The sequence below is a fragment of the Myxocyprinus asiaticus genome, chromosome 32 (assembly GCF_019703515.2).
Source record: "Myxocyprinus asiaticus isolate MX2 ecotype Aquarium Trade chromosome 32, UBuf_Myxa_2, whole genome shotgun sequence".
Taxonomy (NCBI): Eukaryota; Metazoa; Chordata; class Actinopteri; order Cypriniformes; family Catostomidae; genus Myxocyprinus; species Myxocyprinus asiaticus.
The window spans coordinates 23,047,725-23,072,483 of NC_059375.1; the positions used below are offsets into that span (position 1 = coordinate 23,047,725).

General features: G+C 37.3%; 1 protein-coding gene across 7 annotated transcripts in view; it reads right to left on the minus strand.

Moving 5' to 3' along the window:
- The window catches only part of LOC127422825 (thyroid hormone receptor alpha), a 217,262-nt gene that overhangs the window by 162,230 nt on the left and 30,273 nt on the right, over positions 1–24,759 (minus strand). Inside the window, exon 1 of one of the 7 annotated variants that reach the window (XM_051666615.1) lies at positions 10,771–10,786. The exons of the other annotated variants lie outside the window; for them this stretch is intronic. The gene's annotated coding sequence lies outside the window, so the exon portion shown is untranslated. Of the gene's footprint in view, positions 1–10,770; positions 10,787–24,759 lie in introns of those variants that run through there. 7 annotated transcript variants of the gene reach the window in all.

Here is a 24,759-nt window from a genome sequence, read left to right on the forward strand (position 1 = left end):
ATGTCAGACTGTAAAGAATCTGCTCAAAATATATATCTGTAAGCTAGTAAATGTTTGGACAAAGATAAGGCTTCTGTGGTCCAACTTCAAACATTACAAAAAGCTGTATGAATACTTATGCATTGGTGGAAATATAAGTCTGACTGATGCCCAATCTTCAAAGGAGTTTGGTGACCTCCTCTTCAACCCTCAACATGTACATACATAACCAATCTGGCCCGCTTTAGATTGGGCGACACTTCAATCAAATACTTTTTATCCTTATATGGAAAATGTACTTGAGGTCATAAAAACCATGTGTAAAGCCCAGACAATGTATTTCCCATGGGTGCGGGATATACAGTCTGTGGGCCTCCCTTGCCTTTCTGCTTGCTATGGTGTTCAAAAAGTTAAATATACAGTATACAAAATGTAATTTGAGGGATTTAAAGAATGTACCTAGTTTGATCACAGTCATACACTTCATGGAAACATGAGGTGTCAGTACAATGAAGAATGGTATAACTTAGAGCATTTATAGATGGTGCTTTCAAAGAAAAGCTTTGGAACAGCTGTATTTGAAATTCAATCATTCACAAGATGCCCTCCTTAAAAACATGTCTGCCACAAGCTGAGAACCCAACCCAAAACAATGGACAAAAGAAGAATATGGGCTTTCACTGTAGAGTGTGGGCGAGTGTCCATTAGCCCATGTTAATGTATTATTTCAAATGTGCAACTGCCCCAGGGTGGTATGATATGATTGGCTAGTGTTAAACTACACAAGACAATTAAATGCTAAGCTATCACATGGTGCCAACTACATAGTTGCATGCTATACTAAGGAAGTTGCAGCTTGCCTTGACTATTTCAAACTGTGTTCTAACAATTTGTGGCATGATAAAGCGACAAGTGTTGAAAGCTTCCAAGTAAATCAGCATTTTTGTCCCAACCAGCGTTAACCGTGACAAGCGAAAGGACATTTTGATGGTCGCTTGGTTTCTATTTGTCGCACTGTGTAGCCCCACTCACAGTAAAATCTCATTGGTTGCAAAACATTTCCACTTTTAATTAGGACAGACAAATTATTTATTGCTGGAAACAGCATCGTGCCTGAGTTAGGACAAGGTATAAACCAGCCAGTGAAAAGTTATGCCTGTACATTTTATTTAGCCTACAAAATTGGCCAACAAAAGGAATGTTAAGGATTGCAGACAGGTTCCTTGGATTAAGGGGCATTCGGGGGGAAACCGTTGCCTTCATGGGCAGAAGATACATCACATCAGTTTACCCCTGCAATATGGAGACATATTGAAGTGCTGGATATTTCAAAGAGTGCCTGAATAAACAAAGCGTTTCAGCACATTCAAACCAAAGTAGTCTGTGCTATTAATCCAAGCAGCAATACAAAGACCAGTGATGAATAAGAAGGAGAGAGCGGGAGAAAAAGATGGAAAAGAGGTCATCAGATCATCAGATGGGGAAAGGTCATGGAGAGGTAGGGGATTAAAAGAGAGGAAGAGAGGCCACGGGGAAGAGGAGGAGCTAAACCCAGAAAACGAGACCTCCACAGATGACATCTGTATAACAAATTTTTCCACATGGGTTTGCCTTTTCTCCATCCGCTCTTACACTCAAAGTTAGAGAGACAGTAAAAGTGTGTTTGTGTCTGGATGTGGTTGGAAAGGACACATGAAGCCCAGAGGCGAGAATAACCCCTCACCTTGGGCATCTGCCAAATATTCACTGTCACATTCCTTTATTGTGCCCATTCTATGTTTAGTTGAGAGCAAAGTGCCCTCATGTAGAGGCAAAATAAAAAACACGAGAGTCATAATAAGACAGGAAGAGATATAGACAGGGTTCCCATTCTTTTTTACCAAAGCATTTCTGTGAATTTTTCATTAAATTTCAATAAATCATTCAAATGAATACCGATCTGTGAACCAGGTTAATCTACATACTGAATAGAACTGAATCAAAGGAATTATATGCTCACAAATCAGATATTTACTCAACAAAGAGCAATTTAGCCAACATAATATTTTATAGCAGAGCACATGTAGAACATTTTATAGAAATTTCCATTACTTTTCCATGACTTCCTAAAATTGTATTAAAAGGATACAGTAGTTTACCCAAAAAATGAAAATTGTCATCTTTAATTTACTCTCATATTGTTCCAAACTCATATGACTTTCTTTTTTCCAGGAAACACAAATGGAGATGTAAAGCTGACTGACAGTTTCAGTCCCCATTCACTATCCTTGTATCTTTTTTCCATTCCATTAAAGTGAATGGTGAATGAGGCTGTCAGTACCTTACATTCTGCATAATATCTTTTGTGTTTCATGGAAAAAAGAAAGTTTAATATATAGCTGAAAGCAGCCATTAAGGGGCCAAGCTCCAGCATGACAACAACTGCACAACATTAAACACAACCCAAAGATCTCACAGATCAAACATAGATCACAGCACCCCAGGATGGATCTGAACCCATGACATGTTTTCTAGAGTTCAGTGTGCTATCCACTACACTACACAGCCACATAGTTGCCAGTCAACAAAGGAACATACCAAGCTTAGAGGAATCACAGCCGAGCACAGCTGTTACGATGATCAACTTTGTTTTCATGTAACTTTTCAACAAAGGGGGAAATTAAAATTTACTTGGGGAAAAGCCCAGCAACCATTCATTAAACAGAATTCAAAAAGCTCCAATATGGCAAGCATAACACCATTGTAAGCACAACACATTGCATGAATATGACATATGAAGCAACCCCACAGTACTTCACAAGTCACCATAAAAGTGATCATGATATACTCTGCTCTCTGGCGCGCACGTGCAACAACCGGGCTTCCCTCGATATTGCGGAGCGCAGACCTCAAAACTGATGTGACCAATTTAAATTCTAGTGAGACTTTTCTAGTTTAAAGCATTATGGAGGAAGTAAAGTCGAACCTCTCAAACAGTAGGCAGCCCTGACATGCCAAATAGCACTGAAAAGGAAAAGAGTAACACTGTGCTATGCACTAATTTTGTTTTCATTATACATCTTCACCTCTACAAAATTGTTTCACGATTTTACATGAGTAAAAGTAACTGTGATATTTTGACAAAATGTTATAGTTTCATATGAAATAATCTAAAGGTAGAATCTATTAGACCTCATTTTATATCAACAGTGGCAGTTGTAGTTAAAGTTTCAAGATGTGTTTCAGCTAGTACTTATTTTTTCACAAATAATATCATTTGTTATTATTATTATTACTATTATTTAAGACTAGCTACACTGACCTAACCATGGTAATGAGGAGCCTTTCCTCCTGTGTAATATGTATGTTCTGTTTGAATGATGTTTGAAATTAGGAAACAAACTGGATAATAATGGTCCCATGTAAGTAAATATGCTCTTCAATTTTTAAAAGGGGGAGAGAAAACATCCTGTAGATTTTGTTGTTGACATCAACAACAAAAATAATGTCACTTGATGCATGTCCTTGTACTTGAAAACCATGAACAACACTATGCAACATAAAAGGAAATGCGACCCAGGATACATTAAATACAGGTTAATTTTTTACTATGGTGGGTCGCCACTTGATTTCCAATGTAAAATCTGGGACCTGAAGCAAAAACAGTTGAGAACCACTGAGTTAAAGGTACAGACAGCAGCAGTCAGTCTGAGCTGTCGTGCACCTACAGTATGTGATAATTATTAATAATCATAGGACAATACTTCAAAGCTCACACAGCTGATGTTATTTTTCAATTAGTAGTTAATTAACATGCTATGCTAACATGTAAACTAACATGCTTTAGTTATATAACATGTTATAGTTACATGCTATTTTTTTATCATGTTTATAATTAAGTTTATTATTATAATTATGTTAGCTTTCTTATTTATACTATTTATTTTATTTTCAAAAGGGAGATTTTTTTTTTACACATACTTCAATAAAAAATTTGTTATCAAGTTTCAATTATAATAAAATGTTTACTCAACCCAAAAAAAAAAAAAAAAACCTTCTGTTTTCACTCCTTTAAGGGTCATTGTAACTGATAATAGTAATTGTGTAATACCGTATACCGTGATACCGCAAAACCATGATATTTTCTGAGACGGTTATCATATCGTGAAAATCTCATACCGTTGCAACCCTATTACTCGCACACGCTTTTTTGCCCACAAATTTTCTATCGGATTGAGGTCAGGGCTTTGTGATGGCCACTCCAATACCTTGACTTTGTTGTCCTTAAGCCATTTTGCCACAACTTTGGAGGTATGTTTGGGGACACCGTCCATTTAAAAGACCCATTTGCGACCGAGCTTTAGATTCCTGGCTGATGTCTTGAGATGTTGCTTCAATATATTCACATAATTTTCCGTACTCATGATTCCATCTATTTTGTAAAGTGCACCAGTCCCTCCTGCAGCAAAGCACCCCCACAGCATGATGCTGCCACCCCCATGCTTCACGGTTGGGATAGTGTTCTTCGGCTTGCAAGTCTCACCCTTTTTCCTCCAAACATTACGATGGTCATTATGGCCATTATGGAAATTTTTGTTTCATCAGTCCAGAGGACATTTCAAGATTTTTGTCCCCATGTGCACTTGCAAACTGTAGTCTGGCTTTTTTATGGCAGTTTTGGAGCATTGGCTTCTTCCTTGCTGAGCAGCCTATCAGGTTATGTTGATATAGGACATGTTTTACTATGGATATAGATACTTGTCTACCTGTTTGCTCCAGCATCTTCACAAGGTCATTTGCTGTTTTTCTGGGATTGATTTGCACTTTTCGCACCAAACTACGTTCATCACTTAGAGACAGAATGCATCTCCTTCCTGAGCAGTATGATGGCTGCGTGGTCCCATGGTGTTTATACTTGCGTACTATTGTTTGTACAGATGAACATGGTACCTTCAGGCATTTGGAAATTACTCCCAAGAATAAACCAGACTTGTGGAGGTCCAAAGAAATTTTTCTGAGATCTTGGCTGACTTCTTTTGATTTTCCCATGATGTCAAGCAAAGAGGCACTGAGTTTGAAGGTAGGCCTAAAAATACATCCACAGGTACACCTCCAATTCAGTACACCTCCTATCAGAAGCTAATTGGCTAATTGTCTAAAGGCTTGATATCATTTTCTGGAATTTTCCTTTAAGCTGCTTAAAGGCACAGTTAACTTAGTGTATGTAAACTTCTGACCCACTGGAATTGTGATATAGTCAATTAAAAGTGAAACAATCTGTCTGTAAACAATTGTTAGAAAAATTACTTGTGTCATGCACAAAGTAGATGTCCTAAACGACTTGCCAAAACCACAGTTTGCTAATATTAAATCTGTGGAGTGGTTAAAAAAATGTTTTAATGACTTCAACCTAAGTGTATGTAAACTTCTGACTTCAAATATACCTGCAAACAGAAATGATTTGTGATAAGCCCTGCAACTATTCAGGAAACAATAGAAAGATCTCCAGTACAATATAACATCAACTCTAATACTGGTCCACCTGGGAATCAAACCCACAACTTTTGAACTATAAATCAAAGCTTTAACACACTGAGCCACTCAAGTGTGGGTTATCTTTTGAACTATAGGTGGCACAGTCTCCAAACTGCTCGAATGTCATCAGGCAATGATGTCGATGATGCATATCAATTTTCTTTGAAATCCGACAATGTATTTAAAAGATAAATCATTTAAATATAAATTTCAATTTGGTGGAGAGACAGTATAGTTGATATGGGAATTGGTATTGCTGAAATCTTCATGACCCACAGAATCCATAGACACCAACCTAATTATTTTAGGACATACAGTTCAAAAGTTACGGGCAAAAATAGCAATTTTTCAAAATTTTTGACCCATAGGTGGCACTGTCGCAAAACTCTGCATGTGCCCTCTGACTATGGTCCTCATGAAGCATACCGAGTTTCAATAGAACAAAGTGTTCCAGAGATACAGCCTCAAATCCGTTTTCACAGCCATCTCGTTAACTATGATTTTGCATAACTTTGAGACCTTGCTTGGCAGAATTGGGTAATGTTTGAAGGAATAGTATTGAAAAAACGATGAATGGCAAAATCCATGATGGCGGCCACTGTAATGGGCGGAGTTTTAATGTAAGGGGTCCATTTGAATCATCAAGAGGAGAGTAATCAGTCAAAAAAATAATTGTCTCTAGGCCAAACAGTTCAAAAGATACACACAAAAGGAAAGGGAATTTTTGACATGGTGGTGGTACTACAGAGTATGGTCTAGAGACCCCAAATTTGGCATGGGGGCTATTCATGACCACCCCATCAGTGTACCAAATTGCATAATTTTCCTACGTGCGGTTCCATGGGCTGCCATAGACTCCCATTGGGGAATAATAATAATAATAATAGTAATAATACTAACAAAAGCAATAGGTGCCACAGCACCTTTGGTGCTTGGTCCCTAAAGATAAGGACTGACAATCTCAGTCATTTTTCACTTTTATTGTATATTCTTTCCATACAAAGAAATTGAATGGTATCCGAGACTGAACATTCTACCTAACATCTCCTTGTGTGTTCCGTAGAAGACAGAATGTCCTATGAGTTTGGGACAATTTTGACTTTAAGGGTGAGGAAACGATGAAAGAATTTTGATATTTGGGTGAACTATCGCTTAAACTTCCATAACTTTTCCAGACCTGAAAAACAAAATTTTAAGATTCCCTGACATTTCCGTGTTTTCCATGACTGTGAGAACCCTGTATATAGATCTACTCCATTATAAGGTGAAAAATAGGTCTAAATAGTACTAATAGTGAAAGAGAAAGGCTTTTCTTTGCCTGAGGCTGTTTAAAGATGTCAGAGACATAGTAAATAGGGGAAAGGTTACGCTGCAGTTCTAGGCGAGCTCAGGGCAGGTTGCTTTGTGAGTCAGAGGAGGTCGCTGATCAGCTCTATTCTGGCCTTCCACCTCACAGACTGGATCTGCATCCACATGTGGGGTGACAGCCTGAAAGCAGTGGGGCCCAGGGAGCAGAGACAAGCTGTGGTTGATTTAGAGTATTTGAGCGCAAGCCAACATTCCCAAAGGGAAGTTTGAGAGTGAGTGAGCAAAAAAAAGAAGCTCTTTTTAGACAGAGCACAGAAATAAAAGAAAAAGAGAGTGGAAGAAGTCAGTGTATGCATGTACTGTTTATACAGTATATGTATGTATATACACACATGTAAGTACAGTATATACAGTGTATATGTGTGAGTATGTATGACTGTGGAAGTATGTGTGTTTTCGAAGTGGGTCTGGATTTAATGTGAAGCAACAGAGGCTGGAAATCACTGAATTCCACACTGGAACACTGGGAGTACAGTATGTAAAAGGAGTCAAATGGACTCATAATCTCTTCAAGAATAAGAACAATGGAAAGAAAGAAAGAAAGAAAGAAAGAAACAATAAAATGGATTACAAAGCAGTTAAACAGGACCTGGATGTCAGCCAAGAGTCCAACTCACTTCAGAAAAGAATATGTAGGGTACATTCAGTCAAAAATACAGTGGACCCAAAATGCATTCAGACCCTTAAGCCACACTTAAAAATGTATGAATGTCTTTGCATTATGTAACAAATTATCAAATCAAGCGGCATTTATTTTAAATAAATATAGCACAGGCACTCTTTTCAAGCAAAACAAGCAAAATTCCTGAACAAAAAGTTTGTTAGGTTTCAGATTATATAACAATAGATGTATTGCTCAAAATGAAGATAAAAAATATTTGGAAACTTTCTGGTCATCAGACATTAGTAGAACATGTTCACGGTTAATGTGATGAAATACAACTATGGTTACTCTGCTAGGACACCTGTGTGAAGTTGAGAGGAACTGACTTCACTAAAAATCACCTTGACAGCAATTGGTTAAAAGTAATAATAAAAAAATAAAAAAATGGCCAGGAGTAAGTTCTGAGAAAAGGTCTGGAATCATTTGTTTGCAACTGCATGGTTTGATAGTTTCTATCTAATGCAATTCATTAATTTATAAATGTGAGGGAAAAAAGCCCATTTCCCCATCGGGCTGAACGTTTCCAAGCACGGTGAGTAACAATTCCAGTAGTATTACCACTTTAGCGTGGTTCAGTATGGTACAATTACAAACCAATGCTGGACCGGATTTCTCAGGACGGTTTGCTAACCATACTCAGAGAACCGTTCTGGTAAAATTACTTTACTGATGTGGTGACTCACGATTGGTCACTTACCCAGTCAGTCCATTCCAATCCTGATTTCACAGCACCACAATGAAAAAAGAAACCATTACCATGCTAAACAAGCCTGGTTAATTATAGAAGAGCACGATTCAACAACGGCAACTGTTCAGTAGGGCTGCATGATATATTAAATTTATCGAAATATCGCAAATGTACATATTGCAGTATAAATATCGAAAGGGCTTGCGATAATGGAATGATTTTAATTCTTTAAAAAGTAACGTTCACAGCGATGCAGATAGCTGAGAATAGACTGGCCGTGCGATTGTCACTTGTGTGCGTGCAGTGTGCATAGGTGCAAAGACAAGACTCATTTCAGTAAGTTGTACTGTATAGTATCTTTCAACATACCCTCTGATGTTCATGTTTTTTTACGTGCTGTAAGTTTGAGAGTGAAAACGTTGTGTCCCGCTCCATTTGAATGGGCATCTACCGCTATCAGTCAAACAGAGCATTAAAGACCACCACAACAACATTTATTGTTTGTGTTTCATGCTAAAAGTGACATACTTTGAAAGTTGAGATTAAAATCATGTTTCTACAAAATCTACATCTGACTCCAATAACTAAGTGTGTCACATTTGTGGATATGTTGCTGTAAGTGGCGCTGTCCTGTGCTTTCAATCTGCATTGTGAGTGTGCATATAATAATGAGATCAGACACCAGTATACAAACTCAAACTTGGCTTGTTTACTGACTGCTGTGGATCTGTGTGGATACATCAAAGGATGGGTTTCAGTTCTATATGCCTATATGCAGTTTGTAACGAAAGACAACTATGTTTGTGATCTCTGGAACAGAATGACATTTCTTATTCCAAAATACTTTTATTTGGGCAGTGGGGGTTCCGATGTTCCACGCGCTCCAATGACGTCATCACAGGATTATCATATCGCATATCGCATTTTTCCTCCATATCGTACAGCCCTACCTTTCAGCCCGATGGTGGAAAAGCAGCTAAAGTTTCCAAAAAGCCATTAACTTTTCTGTCAAGCATTCTTTTAACAGAATCCTACCAAACTAAAGGGGTTCTTCAAGTCCCTATTTTACATTCCTCTTATTTACAAAGAATCAAGGATAATATAACAACGCTTTCCACAAAAAAAAACCCTACCGTTTCTCTCTCTCTCTCTCTCTGCATGGGTAGGCCATGCTTAAGGATCTGCTTCAGTAGTCGTGTATCAGGCTCTTACAAGAACTTTAACACTATTCTAACAAGAATGTAATAGTACTTCTCTTGGCTGACAGTTTGACACGAGTTTGCATATTCAGAATGGCGAACACTCCAATCCTAACCCCACAGTCCTAAATAGTTAAAAAGAGGGCCTACAATATGCATTACAACATCTGCTTTTGTGTTCCACATAAGTAAAGCCATACAGGTTTGGAACTATATGAGCGTGAGCAAATAATGACAATCATGGATTTTTATTTTTATTTTTCTAGTCTGACAGTCCAGAGAAAGTTAGTAAAACAGCTGAAATCGCTTACAGGCATCTTTAATCTTTAATGAAAATTTTAACCCTTTGACAAAGGGTTGTTGGTAGAACTCATGAGACCATGCTATGTCATATAATCAGTGTTGGGTGTAATGCATTACTAAGTAATTAATTACTGGAATTAAATTACTTTTTCATTGAAAAAGTAAAGTAAGGGTTTACTCTTGATTTTTCAGTAATTTAATTACAGTTACTTCTGATGTAATTGTGTTAAATACTGTATAGACTACAGAACAATTCTATATAAAACAACAGTGAATTTAAAATCCCAATTTAATGTCTTATGTAAAAATTGATGTTAAATATGGGTCAAATTAAATGCAGCCCCCTTGAATTCTTTGGCCAGTTCATGAATAATTTATTTGATTTTATGTGATTTATTTGAAAGAATTAACAGAACAATTTCATGTCTATCCTTGTATTTTTCATCTGGTCGAGGTTGATAAGGGTCTTAGAAAGTAATTAGTAATAAGTAATGCAATTACTTTTCAGACAGAGTAATTAGTACAGTAATCTAATTACACTGTAGAAGATGTCATTAGTAGTTAGTAATTAATTACTTTTTTAGAGTAACTTACCCAACACTGCATATAAGTTACTTTTATTAGTAGTCAAATTATGTGCAATACAAGTTTTTAGGTCTTGTTTGCTAAGAATTTTTGGTCTATTACAAAGGTGCTCACAATTGCTGTTGTGTAACTGGGCTTGATTACAAAAAGTATGCAAAAATGTATGTATTTATAGGACCTTAAGTTTATTGTGCTGAGAGAGATGGGGTAGAAATAGTATGGTATATGAGCTGCTACAGGAAAAGGATAAAAGGCAGAGATAAAGGAAATATGAGAAGAGAGAACAGGTGACTGAGGCAAGAGGGATGTGGTTATGATGAATTAGAGAAAGAAAGAGTGACAGGAAGGGGAGCAGGACAGAGTCATTAAATCAGCAGAAATCTTCATAGCTTGCTGCTGGAGGGTTGCATGTGTTGTGTGTGTGAGTGTGTGTGTGTGTGTGTGCTTGGCACACTTCACAGCTGTCTAACCTTGGCTTGCCTAAGCAGACAATATGGTACATTATCAAAAATTACATTAGCATTTCTTGTGGCTTCCTGGTCATTCAATCGTAATAGCAGTTGCCTGTAACAAATCAAAGACAAAGAAAGAGTGCTGAAAATATAAATGGAGGGTAGGAAAGAAGATTTGCCCTCACCACAATGGTTTGCTGCTATATACCTCAGTACTAGGAATGCACCGATATGGAATTTCTGGGCCGATAACCGATAATTCACAGCTCATTGTGGCTGATACAGATAACCAATATTTAAAAAAAAGTAAAATCCTTTAACCTGGAACTGCTAGCTAATTCATTAAAAGCTTGGAATTTGGACTTGCTGCTATTTAAGGTTTGGCAGTTGTAACATGAACCAGAAATGTGCAGAAAAGTGCCTATATTACAGATGAATACTGATTTGAATGAGAAATAAATAAAAATATACTTGCATAAATTGTAGGGTACCAATTTATATAAGTGTTTACGGTAATCCTGATGACTCACAGAGAGAGAATAATGAACTTCTAACAGCTGTGATAATGCATTAAACCAAAATAAGGTGATAAACAGCGTGTAAAGAACATTGAACAACAAAACACACAATGCAAACCCTAATCTCTGTATACATGACTTAATATTTATGATAGCAGCCAGACTACGAGTATAGTTCTGGTTTGTGTGATTGTGTCTGTTATGTATGTGTGCTTTTGCGTGTCTCATTCAAAGATGCTTGTTGCAACGCTCTTATATGACAGTTCCACTATATAACCTTATGAACACAACAAGTTGGAAATAGGTAACATCATACAGATTGAATAGACATGAGTCATTATGTTAAGTCTCGTAAAATACAACAGGCACATTTGTTTCACTCACAAACTAATGTTTTTTAGCTATCTCAAGTCACTCTGAAAATTTTGTCAAGATCTATATTTTGGGGCTTGTTTTAATTGCAACGCTGTGCTGAACGTAACAATGTGCAATTTCCCATATTCTCTTTATGTTTCATTAAGTACTAAGCGAAAATGATTGCCCCAAGTAATATACGTACATGTTTTTTGTCATGTTTTCATTTATTACCTCATGAAACAAAAACAGAATATGGGAAATGGCATGTCGTTACTTACAGCAGAGTATCCCAAATTAAAACCAGCCCCAAAACAACGTAACAAGGTGCAGAAATGTTGAAATTGACTCTCATCTGCTCTCACTCACACAGACGCGCTGTGTGTGCGCACGCGCACTATCACTTGAGGCTGCCCGAGTCTCTGCCTGAAAGAAAGGCGCTGCAGGCAGGTAGAGATTCTCAGCCACAAGCAAATAAACCGTAACAAATTATCGGCGAAAATATCGGCGGTAATTCCATTATCGACGCGATAATAATATTTTGAATTTCCCGGTTACGGCCAATAATATCTCGGCAGCCGATGTATCATGAATCCCTACTGAGTACAGTGGAAAAAAAATGACCAAGTCATGGTAGTAAATTTTTGCATAACATACAGTATACCCATTAGTTTGTCCACTGAGAAAAGCATTCCCACCTAAAAATAGATGATACTGACAACATAATTTAGACAACTAAATTATTTCTCCACATTATGCCACAAATGACGATAGAGTGTAACATGTATTGAAGTTAGCACATGGTAAGCATAGCTATTGTGACACTGCTTAAATCATATAATTAAATGCAAAACACTGCATCAAACTTTTTACTTTCTTTCGTGTCTTTCTCAGTTCCCTTCTTTTTTTACAATAACTTCTTTCATAATAATGGAGAAAAGGAGCTAAATGCATTCAAACAACATAAGCCCATGATGAATGAGTGAGTTCAAAATCTCTACATTCAGTGTGTGGCTAGACCAATACATCCAGCCTACAGAGATGCACACATATGGGGGGCGCCAAAATATTACTTATTAAAGTCAGTGAAGTGCATTTAAAGAAAAGAGACCATACGTTGTTACTGGCAGGGCTCTGTTAGTCTTTGGCCAAGAAAAGTAGTTCTAAAGTTAATCCCTTTCTTGAACTTGACAAATCCATGGAAACACCTTAAAATAAAGCAAAGGACAAATAAGTCAATAGTGGCCATTTATATGACTAAATACACAGCTCAGATGTTTGGCTTGTAAATGAGAGAAAAACGTAAATCTCTAATAAAACAATGATTGGCCATCTATTTTAAATGTTACAATTTCTAGGATACATAAGTCAGTTTATTCAAGATGTATACATTAAAGCTATGTGGAAATGGAGCAAAATTAGAGGAAATACTCCTCGCAATGCCTATACCATGTTTTCTGAAGGAGCACCTCTGAGTATTGCCATTCAAATCTCGTTCTTTTTCACAGTCCACACACAGTAGGGATTTCACAAGTACCTGTATTTCGGTGCCAAGTCAATACTAAAATAATACCTTTAATAGTCTTACTACAGTCTCAGTAGTACCAAATCAACTTTGCAAGTGAGTGTTGTCACCATGATGAAGAGTGAATATAGTCTGAATATGCATGGCCAAATCATTTTCTGCCTTTACCACATGCATTACTTGGAGCATGTACCAATATAAAGAATAGAGTTTGAACAACAACACAGACAAATTACATTGTTAGGGACCATTCAGACAAAGAATGGAACAGAATCCAGGTGTCTCGAGGTACTTTTTTAAAAGTTCTTTTAACTAGACATGACATAACAGAGTAACATTGTTGACACTTTTTCGGGGAACTCAACCTACTAATGGCTTACTTATAGTTACATATTAAGACAGGATAGGGGAAAGTATCTTAACATCTAAAAAAAAGTATTTTTATTAAACTTTTGATTTTTTACAATTTTATTTAATTCATATCATTTTATTTTTTTTATTTCTGAACATTTACTTGAATACTTTATACCCTCCTGAGACCGGAGCGTGACTGCTGTGTGCATTTTCAATTTTCCTTTTTGCTTTGTAACTAGCAGCACCTAATAAACATGCACACACACACACACAAAAAAAACAAAAAAACAATTCTAGAGCAAATAGTTTCCCTAAAAATGAATGTCCACATATGTGGACAGCAGGACTAAGTTGTGAAATTTTTCATAATACCAAGCTATGGAAAAACGAAATAAATGTATACATTATAAATTCTGAATCTATGTACTGACACGCTGGATCAGTACATATTTTACTTCAAGCCCCAGAAAAAAATATCAATATGACTTCGAATTCAAAAATTGAAAACATGCTCAAGAGGTGTATTCAAGTAAATGTTTGGTGTGAATTGCATTTTTATGTATTTTTAGTTTAATAGATCTTGAGAAAAAAAAATGAGCATCACGTCATTGACCTTTAAACATGGCCATAATATACACCTGTTACCCTCTGTTATTGTATTATATTATTAATTTTGTGAATAAAATCCATGCTATGATCGTGAAAGAAACAGACACACTTTCTACTCCAATAACCGAACTATAAGGGAAGTTTGGGCTGTTTATATGAAGGATGCTTAAACAGTGGTGCAAAAAGTTGTTCTACACACAAAAGCATAGTGCTCACCAGTTTCATTCTCCCTCTCTCTCCTCAACAGTTCCCTGTAACTTTTAACTGTCTTGTCTAATGATAAAAAGGCAAATATCAATAAAACTAATATCATAGACTGTCTGCAAATATGCACATATCTCGTTTAAACAAATGTAATAAACAAACCTCACAAAACTTGAGCCGATCCAGCATCCTGTGGAGCGCTCATTTATTTAACTCTAAAGCACGTATTCTATCAGCCTCTCCTCAGCAGTTCCCTGTCACTTTTAACTTTCTTTTCCAATGATAAAAGGCAAATATCAATACAAATTCTATTATATACCGTTTGCAAATATGCAGATATCTCGTTTAAACAGATGTAATTCACAAATCTTACGAAAATCAAGCGTTTTCTTCCCAACGAGCTCTATCTAATATCTTCCTCTGAAGCGTGTATTCAATCAGCCAGAATCAAAACTTTAGGATCAGGATCAAAAGTTCCTCTGATTCACAAATCATGATGGTCACTCCGTGACAATCCAAGCATGCGATCCAGGCCTTTTAAACTGTCAGGAGATTGCTGCTCGTGCTGGGTCCGCACGAGCGCGTGAGTGTAACTTCAAAGTAAAAGCGCTTCACGTGTGCTATAAGTAAATGTTTTATTCACCATGCACTGTATGTACAATTGGTTTGATTCTGTATTTTTTTTTTTTTTTTTTAAGAAAATGCAATTGCTAATGTGGACATGCCATCTATGATTGCTGGACTACTGTGTGTACTGTTATTTCCTTCTTTTTAATATATTAACAATTTCTTCATGTGCAAATAAATTACTACCATTTTATGACTAAACAGAAATCAGAAGAAACTGCTCTCTACCATTTAAAATATAATATTATTTTTTTATATTCTTTTTTACAAAGGTAAAGTTTTGTGTGAAATTGAGTAAATAAAGTGCTAAATAAGAGTATAATTTTTTTGAGCAATTTTATGTTTATGTTATTTACTATATTAAATTGTGTGATATATCGGCATTGTATCGGCCTGTCGGCCACCCTGCTCTCTGGATATTGGCATCGGCCATTAAAAAAACCCATATCGGTAGACCACTACCTTTTACCCCAAATACTATCCTTTCACTTACTGGAGAGTTCATAATTTTATTTTTTTTATTTAATCACCATACAAACAAAAAGGAAAATGACAAATATGTATTATGTCTCAAAATCAATTTGATATTTTCAGTGATTTTCATTAGCTACATACATCTGCAACATTTACCTCAAAATCTAACTTAAGACATTGCATGCAATGATTTCATACCAGGATTTCTAATAAATGCGGTTTCCTCTTGCCAAAATGCCTTTCCTTGCACCCTGATGCAAAGCTCAGGATGCTCCCAGAGGTGTCACTATATGTGAACGACTTCCTTTTGATACGGAAAAATAAACATCTCCCCAGCGGCAAAGGACAGAATGCCTGGAAAGCTCCACAGGAGTTCTCGCCATGACATCATCATCACTGTGGCAGCTGTTCCGCTCCACATGCATGCAACATCCAGAGCATGAGAGCAAGAAGGAACGTTTATCACAACGTAATTAAACTGTATACTGTCATTATAGGACAACATAAGACTGATAACCATACCTGCTATAACATAATTCCATTGCAATCTAGAGTATTTTAATTAATTATAAAGGCACAAAACACAACATAATGGGGGTCATTGCATATGAATGCCAAAAGCACATCTTGTGTGCTGAGGAGAGCACAACAATGAAAAAGAAATCAATGCCATTTCTTTATCACTGTCCAACCCATCACACTCAAATGCCATTGGCTGAAAAATACACATGTTACTTATTTTACTGGATTCTTACAAAGCGCAACTGTTTGCAGCACTGGAGGTACTGTGCATATTACTGAGCTGTCCCCAAGTAGCATGTGAAAACTAACACAGACATACATTTTGACTGATATTGGCTTGTTTTCAAATGCATTTAACTTGAAAGTATCTAAATCTTTTGAACAGTACATTAAAAAAACATGATATGAAACATATGATTTAAAAGTATAATCACTCTTCATACATAAGCGTCCAGGTAAGTCAGCTCTGGTTAAATAAAAAATACAAAGCGTTCTAAAATTCAGTTATCAAAATCCATCACAATCCACATCACAAAATGTATCACACTTTTGTGATTCTCAGTGAACCAAACTGTGCTAATTCCAATGCTGAAACATATAATCACAATGAAAATGAAAAAGAAATAGAGAGAAATTTAAAGGTATGAAAACAGATCCCTAATCCATTCAAAAAACCACAACAGTGTGATATATACTTCAGCTGCAATAAATACCTGATTTGTCTGAGCCTACAAACATTATAATTAGACACATGACAATTCTGCTGTTCCTCCATCTCCATTTCCATCTACTGCCATTAAACAGTGACATCAGTGCATCTTGAATATAAGTGTAATTTCCTTATCAAATGGAGTGACGCTTTTCTTTCCTAGCCCACCTCCCCTTTGTCATCCAGCGCTCATGTTCCCTGTTCATTGCTTCCTCTCACACTGCTACTAATGAGCCCTCTAATCAGGAAATGGGTTCTTCTGAAGAAGCTTTCATTAAATTTTGAGAGCTAAAAAATGTAATGACAGTGGCTCAAAATGCTGGGTGAATGTGAAGCTTTAAACATTTAATTGAGAATGTTTTAAATGTCAGAAAGTTCTACATCTGGCCTTCATGAAATAAAACAATTTCAAAGTGAGTGCCTAAATGCCCATTATGTGAAATTAAGTTCTCACATCGTGTCAAGGATCCAGGCGATACTGAATGAATGGTGGAATTATGAGGACGCTTCACAGCAGAGAGAAATGCAGCCAACAGCCCACTCTTCCAGCACAGAGAAGCTGATCACAATCCATAGAATTATTGCAATCTCACTGCTGACTTCAGTGATTCAAAGAACACACACTTCTGTTCAGACTCGCAAGTTCTGAAAAACTGAGGTGATATAGCTGAAAAGTCTCAATTTTTTTTGCCTTTTAATCTTTAGTATATATATATATCTTGATATTTATGCATTTTCTCTGAAATGACTTAAGAGAAAAATCAGAGGAGCCATCATTTCAACCACACCACCATTGTTGCCAAGTAATACAAAATGTTTAATGTAAGAGGTAAAATGCAGTAAAAAAGGCATGTTTTCCACTTTTTATAACTTTATGAACACAAGGAAGAATGACTTTTAAACATTTTATTATAACATTTATATGCACCAATAACAACTGGGGGTGTGCAAAGCATTTCAAAATCAACTTATTTCAACAACAAATCCATCATGAATATATACACTCACTGACCACTTTATAAGGAAGACCTGTTCACCTACATATTCATGCGATTATCTAATTAGCCAATCGTGTGGCAGCAATGCAATGCATAAAATAATGCAGATACGGTCAGGAGCTTCAGTTAATGTTCATATCAACCATCAGAATGGGGAAAAAATGTGATCTCAGTGATTTTGACTGTGGCATGATTTTTGGTACCAGACGACTGGTTTGAGTATTTCTGTAACTGCTGATCTCCTGGGATTTTCAAACACAACAGTCTCTAGAGTTTACTCAGAATGGTGCCAAAAAAAAAAAAAAAAAAAAAACATCCAATGAGCAGCAGTTCTGCGGATGGAAATGTCTTGTTGATGATAGAGGTCAATGGAGAATGGCCAGACTGGTTCAAGCTGACAGAAAGGCTTTGGTAACTCAGATAACCCCTCTGTACAATTGAAGTGAGCAGAATAGCATCTCAGAATGCACAACACATCGAACCTTGAGGCAGAACAACAGCAGAAGACCACGTTGGGCACTTTTTTAGGACCACAGTGTTCCTAATATTCAGCTTCCTAAGTTCTGAAAAACTGGCAAATATTTCCAAAAATAAAAGATACATGCTCTAAACTCAGGCCCACATCCTCCGTTTACACTCACTGATCAACAGAAATAATCCTTTTGCAAAAAACTCTTAGGGTTGTTCGAATTCCCTTTTATTGAGACAACACTTGCTTTTCTCAAAGTTTGAAAAACCACAGGCCACTTTCTTTAACAAGCCTCAACTGATGAGATGGCCAGAGGGCGCTTTTATCTGCTGAAGTTGTGCTGTCTGTTGCTGCATAGAGCTGCAGGGTTTCTATCTGATGCTGGACAGCGACCAAACTGTACTAAATAAAAGTTACTTCTCACCTGTTGCAGTATAGCTAATACTAACTCTTTGGTGCATTATTAGACTACCAACTGGGCTTATCCTCTGTGGGAACTGGAGTGGCATGGACATTTGTAACTAAAACTAGCACATACTTGATGGACATCTGTGTTCATAAGTACACATGCTACTGATATTACAGCTAAATATGAAGAAAAATGTTCAACCGTGGCAGCTGCAACTGGGAAATAATCAGACCCCAAGCCAAAACCTAACCATCAGTGAAGTGAAAATTTAATGTTAGAGGGAAAAATGCAACCTCCAAATCACACTAGTCACTGATTATGCGAACGTAATTACTTCCTGGTTTTAATGCAGGACCCGAAGCCAGGTCTGACGCAACATGCTTCCGGTCGCATCACGAGGGAAGCTAAACACACTGGAGCCAATGTAAAGATGTCTGATAGGAGATGCCGATTGTCAGTGAGTAGGCATATCTGGTCTGATCCTACGGTACTGGAAGTATCGGAAACTTCCAGTGTGATAATGTTAAAATAATACACAACTAAAGGCAGCGAGACAACTTAAAATTTTATTTTAGATTTAAATCGAAATACATAACTGCCCCTCAACCTAAAAAATACTACTTTGAGCACTACATATATATATATATATATATATATATATATATATAAGGCCTCAACCTTCTCTACCACAAAAAGTAGCCTAAAACCAATCCAATAATCAATCTTAACAAACAACCCCACAGTGAATGTAAACAAAAAACTTTTGCCCTAACAAATATCAACATATAATCTCACCATTGCTATATTTCTCTCTATGACCTACATTTAATAGGATGATGAGATCTAAGCTCATCTATCCCTATGATAATATGCAGGTACCTGTCTTGGAGAAGACACCTTAGAGAATAGAGTGAAGAAACCCTAGTTTAAAAGCTGAGGTTAGTCTGATTTCAAAACAGGCAGAATCCACCACAGCCATCCATGAGGAGGATTTCCTCTTGGAACAGACTCAGAGAAAGGAGACGATTTTGCAGCTTAGCACTCAGTATCCATGTTGACAAGAGAGTGAGGCAAGTTATTGGGTCAAAGTTGACCAATCACAGGTTTCATGTGACCAGCTTACCTCTAAAAGGCTTACAGACATAATCCTGTGGCTAACTGAGGTTACACCTAAAGTCATGCCTCCTAAAAGGACCTAAAGTAATTAAAGAATGCTTTGTCACAGGCCCTTGCTCAAATCATGTCTATACAAAACAACCGAGAAATCATAAATACATACCCTATATAAACATAAGGGCAGTTGATGTGTTACATGTCCATGGACTTTTATTATGAACATCAAGATTTTAGGTTAAAATTTAGGGGAAGTTTAATTTTATTGATAATTTTATCTTTCTTAAATGTGATTTCATTTTTGTTCTTCGCAAAGGACGTGAAACAAATTGATGTAGGAGCAATTTTACCATGCTTAAGAGGTTTTCAGGTTTATATTGGCTTTGACACTACTGTAAACCTTTTCAGATCAGAATGACCTGAGGTGTGAGCTATAAACAATGTTTGAATTACATTTATAGTTAATGGCTCCCCCACTGAGCCAGTAATGTACAAATGAGTTCAGATTGGTCACATACTGTAAAATCTACAATATATAATCTGTAAACTCTCAGCTTTAACAGCTCAGGGGCCATTTGTAAGAAACCCCGTAAGTTAGGCAAACCCTTAATGACAATGCCTAAAAATTACAACTTAAGGAATTTCTTGCAGCTGGCTCCGGGGTCTAAGTTACTGACATCGCTATCCACTGTTTAGCGCAATGATTATTTCTGAACTATTTTAACAATTCACATTTACAGGGCTTCCACACATTTTTTAATGAGTTTACAGTTGTCTAGTTACTTATGACTACTAGATAAGGATTCAATTTTTTTTATAGCGATTGCACTCACAGAGAGCAATATTTTGCCTATTGTAGAGCAAGAGAGCTTTATTGTACAATTTGAAAAACTAACAGTAATAAAATAAATTTCCATATTTGTTAAAAATATTTTTTACATTTGCATGACATTTCCAGGCCTGATAATCATCATTTTCGAATTCCCTGATATCACCATGTTTTTTATGACTGTGCAAACCCTGCATGTACTATTTACAACATAAAGTTGAAGTCAGAAGTTTACATACACATTAGCCAAAATACATTTAAACTCAGTTTTTCACAATTCCTGACATTTAATCGTAGAAAACATTCCCTATCTTAGGTCAGTTAGGATCACTACTTTATTTTAAGAATGTGAAATGTCAGAATAATAGAAGAGAGAATAATTTATTTCAGCTTTAATTTGTTTCATCACATTCTCAGTGGGTCAGAAGTTTACATACACTGTGTTAGTATTTGGTAGCATTGCTTTTAAATTGTTTAACTTAGGTCAAACTTTTTGGGTAGCCTTCCCCTTAAGCTTATCACAATAAGTTGCTGGAAATTTGGCCCATTCCTCCAGACAGAACTGGTGTAACTGAGTCAGGTTTGTAGGCCTCCTTGCTCACACACGCTTTTTTTTTTTCTGCCCACACATTTTCTATCGGACTGAGGTCAGGGCTTTGTGATGGCCACTCCAATACCTTGACTTTGTTGTCCTTAAGCCATTTTGCCACAAATTTGGAGGTATGCTTGGGGTCATTGTTCATTTGGAAAACCAATTTGCGACCGAGCTTTAACTTTCTGGCTGATGTCTTGAGATGTTGCTTCAATATATCCACATAGCATGATGCCATCTATTTTGTGAAGTGCACCAGTCCCTCCTGCAGCAAAGCACCCCCACAACATGATGCTACCACCCCCATGCTTCACGGTTGGGATGGTGTTCTTCAGCTTGCAAGCCTCACCCTTTTTCCTCCAAACATAATGATGGTCATTATGCCCAAACAGTTCAAATTTTGTTTCATCAGACCAGAGGACATTTCTCCAAAAAGTAAGATCTTTGTCCCCATGTGCACTTGCAAACTGTAGTCTGGCTTTTTTATGGTGGTTGTGGAGCAGTGGCTTCTTCCTTGCTGAGCAGTCTTTCAAGTTATGTCGATACAGGACTCGTTTTACTGTGAATATAGATACATGTGTACCTGTTTGCTCCAGCATCTTCATAAGGTCCTTTGCTGTTGTTCTGGGACTATTTTTCAATTTTTGCACCAAACTACGTTCATCTCTATGAGACAGAATGCTTCTCCTTCCTGAGCGGTATGATGGCTACGTGGTCCCATGGTGTTTATACTTGCGAGCTATTGTTTGTACAGATGAACATGGTACCTTCAGGCATTTGGAAATTGCTCCCAAAGATGAACCAGACTTGTGGAGGTCCACAATTTTTTTTCTGAGGTCTTGGATGATTTCTTATGATTTTCCCATGATGTCAAACAAAGAGGCACTGAGTTTGAAGGTAGGCCTTAAAATACATCCACAGGTACACCTCCAATTCAGTACACCTCCTATCAGAAACTAATTGGCTAATTGTCTAAAGGCTTTACATAATTTTCTGGAATTTTCCAAGCTGCTTAAAGGCATAGTTAACTTACTGTATGTAAACTTCTGACCCACTGGAATTGTGATATAGTCAATTAAAAGTGAAACAATCTGTCTGTAAACAATTGTTGGAAACATTACTTGTGTCATGCACAAAGTAGATGTCCTAAATCTATAGTTTGCTAATTTGAAATCTGTGGAGGGGTTAAAAAATTAGTTTTAATGACTTCAACCTAAGTGTATGTAAACTTCTGACTTCAACTGTATTTGTGAGACACTTTTAACCTCAGCGACTTGCAGTGCTTTGAACATATACATTTTATCAAACCATGACACCTTGGGAATTGCCCCCATGACCATGGTGTTGCTATCACCATGCTATACCCAACAAGCTAAAAGTACTGTGTTTTGGGTACATGAGGAGATGCTAAAGGTTTTTTACATGTACTTTTCAGGTCAATTTATGTGAATAGACATACTGTCCCTTGCGCATTTCCAGCAGATTTCGTCAGTTTCCATTAAGAAATGTTACAGTTTCAGGAGACCAAATCTGATGGCATTTAAACCTGCTGATGTTCTCATCTGGAAGGCAGAAAAGGTCATCGTTTGTCATCCAGAGACTGGATGACAGACGCCACATGCATGGATGAGAGACGAATAACATTAAGGCAGACCACCTGTATGACAAAGAGCGAAATTGAAACTGAAGCCCGAAGCAGAAACAATATCTTTTGAACTTTCACTTTTTGATCTTGTCACTGCATATCAAGTGTTACTGTATATCTCTGTAAGTGCATACTGTGGTGCGGTGTCAATATACAATGAGCCAATAACGTGTATAGTGAATGACTGTAAAGATCTGCGGTATTGTTAAGAAAGGTCATTTGCATTTCAATGTCCCAAAGTAGGTGGCATAAAAAGGCGAGAGGAAAAGCAATGTCAGAAGCAGACAGTTAGGAGCATAGGGGGACGCAACACATCTTTGCATTTAGTTCTTAATTACCTACTGTATGTGGCAAGGTGAAGGGGGGAGCTCTCAATTACTGTCAGTTGAGAAGGGACGGCGCTGTATCAAGTTAAACTATGTAGGTCACTTGTATGGATTCTGGATCCCCCCCACACTGACACAACACACCATTATTGGAACCTCATGTCTTTTCCTTACCGCAAAGCACTACAGTGCAGTTTCCATTAAAAAGCAAAAGGCTCTAACACATTAGTCACTTGATGTCTGGCACAAGCTCTCCTACACTCTATCCAATACACTTGCCATATAAATAATAAACTTTCTCCTGTGTTGACACCACATAAGCTATATGGATGAGAATAATCTTCAATACAGACACAATAACACAATCCAAAACGGATGATAACGCTTTGCCAGAAATGCTCACTCTACTCTTGCCAGAGAGGATGGGCTCCAGCAGCTATGTCTGGTTCTTCCCAAGGATTTTCTCCCTCTTCACCAACAGTAAACATCTCTAACATCTCCTTTTGTGTTCCACAGAAGAAAGAAAGTCATAAAAATACACCGATCAGCCACAACATTAAAACAACCTGCCTAATATTGTGTAGCTCCCCCTCGAGGACAAATATAACTTTGCTTTCCATTTATTACTTAAAGAACACTGCCTTCCTCACTTGGAGCCATGTGCTGTGAGGGGCAGTGCTGTGGATGGAAACGCCATGTTGATGAGAGAGGTCAAGAGACTGGCCAGACTGGTTCGAACTGACAAAGTCTACAGTAACTCAGATAACAGCTCTGTACAATTGTGGTAAAAGAACAGCATCTCAGAATGCTATTCTGAGATGTGGGTTGGTGCTGTTTTGGCAGCACGAGGGGGACCTACACAATATTAGGCAGGTGGTTTTACTGTTGTGGCTGATCGGTGTATGTATTGTGAAAAGCGCTTTACAAACAAAATTGATCTGAAAGCAATGTGCTGGAGACAATAAAAATTCATGTAGCCTATTTCAGTATGATTGCACACACTGATTACGACCAGCAAGTAAAACAAATACTAATTTCTTTTACACATAACATTTATTCTGTTTCAATTTCACAATCCTCCCCATTCAGTATACAACAGATAAAACCTCATTTTCATTTAACACTTCCAATCAATCTGCATACATAGATTTGGCTGTGACTGCACCTCAATTCATACTGTGTTGCATGTCACAGGTCTGCTGAAACACAGCATCGTATTCGCCTGCCCGTAATGATCCACCCACTGCCCAATGGACCGCCCAATGATGTATAGCCATGCATCTGATTCCCATGTTAATCCCAACTAAGCGCTCTAACTGTGTCCAGCAAGGGATAAATGAAGTGCTTCTGCAGATATCGGCCAGTGAAAAAGAGGCTCAAATGCAGGAAAAAAGCCATCCAAGTCTTTACTCTAACCTGAGCCCGGATTTACACAGCAGTCTGACCAAAAACGGCTTAAACTTCTCAGCCAGCACTGCATTATGCTAAGAGGCAGCAGGAGAAGGTTCACATGCAGCCTATTCCCCAGGCTCCAGGTGGAACTGTGTGGTCTTAAGTGTGAAGAGCAGCCAGTGAATGTAGAACACACTGTCTATTGAAAAATCATTATTTCAAAAGATTTCGTTTAGTTAGAGTCAGTTGAATCAGTCTTTATTGGGATCAAAGGGTCAGCAAGTCAAGGCTTTCTTATCCTCTGCCAGAACAAGGGAAAGAATGAGGGGGGGAAAAAG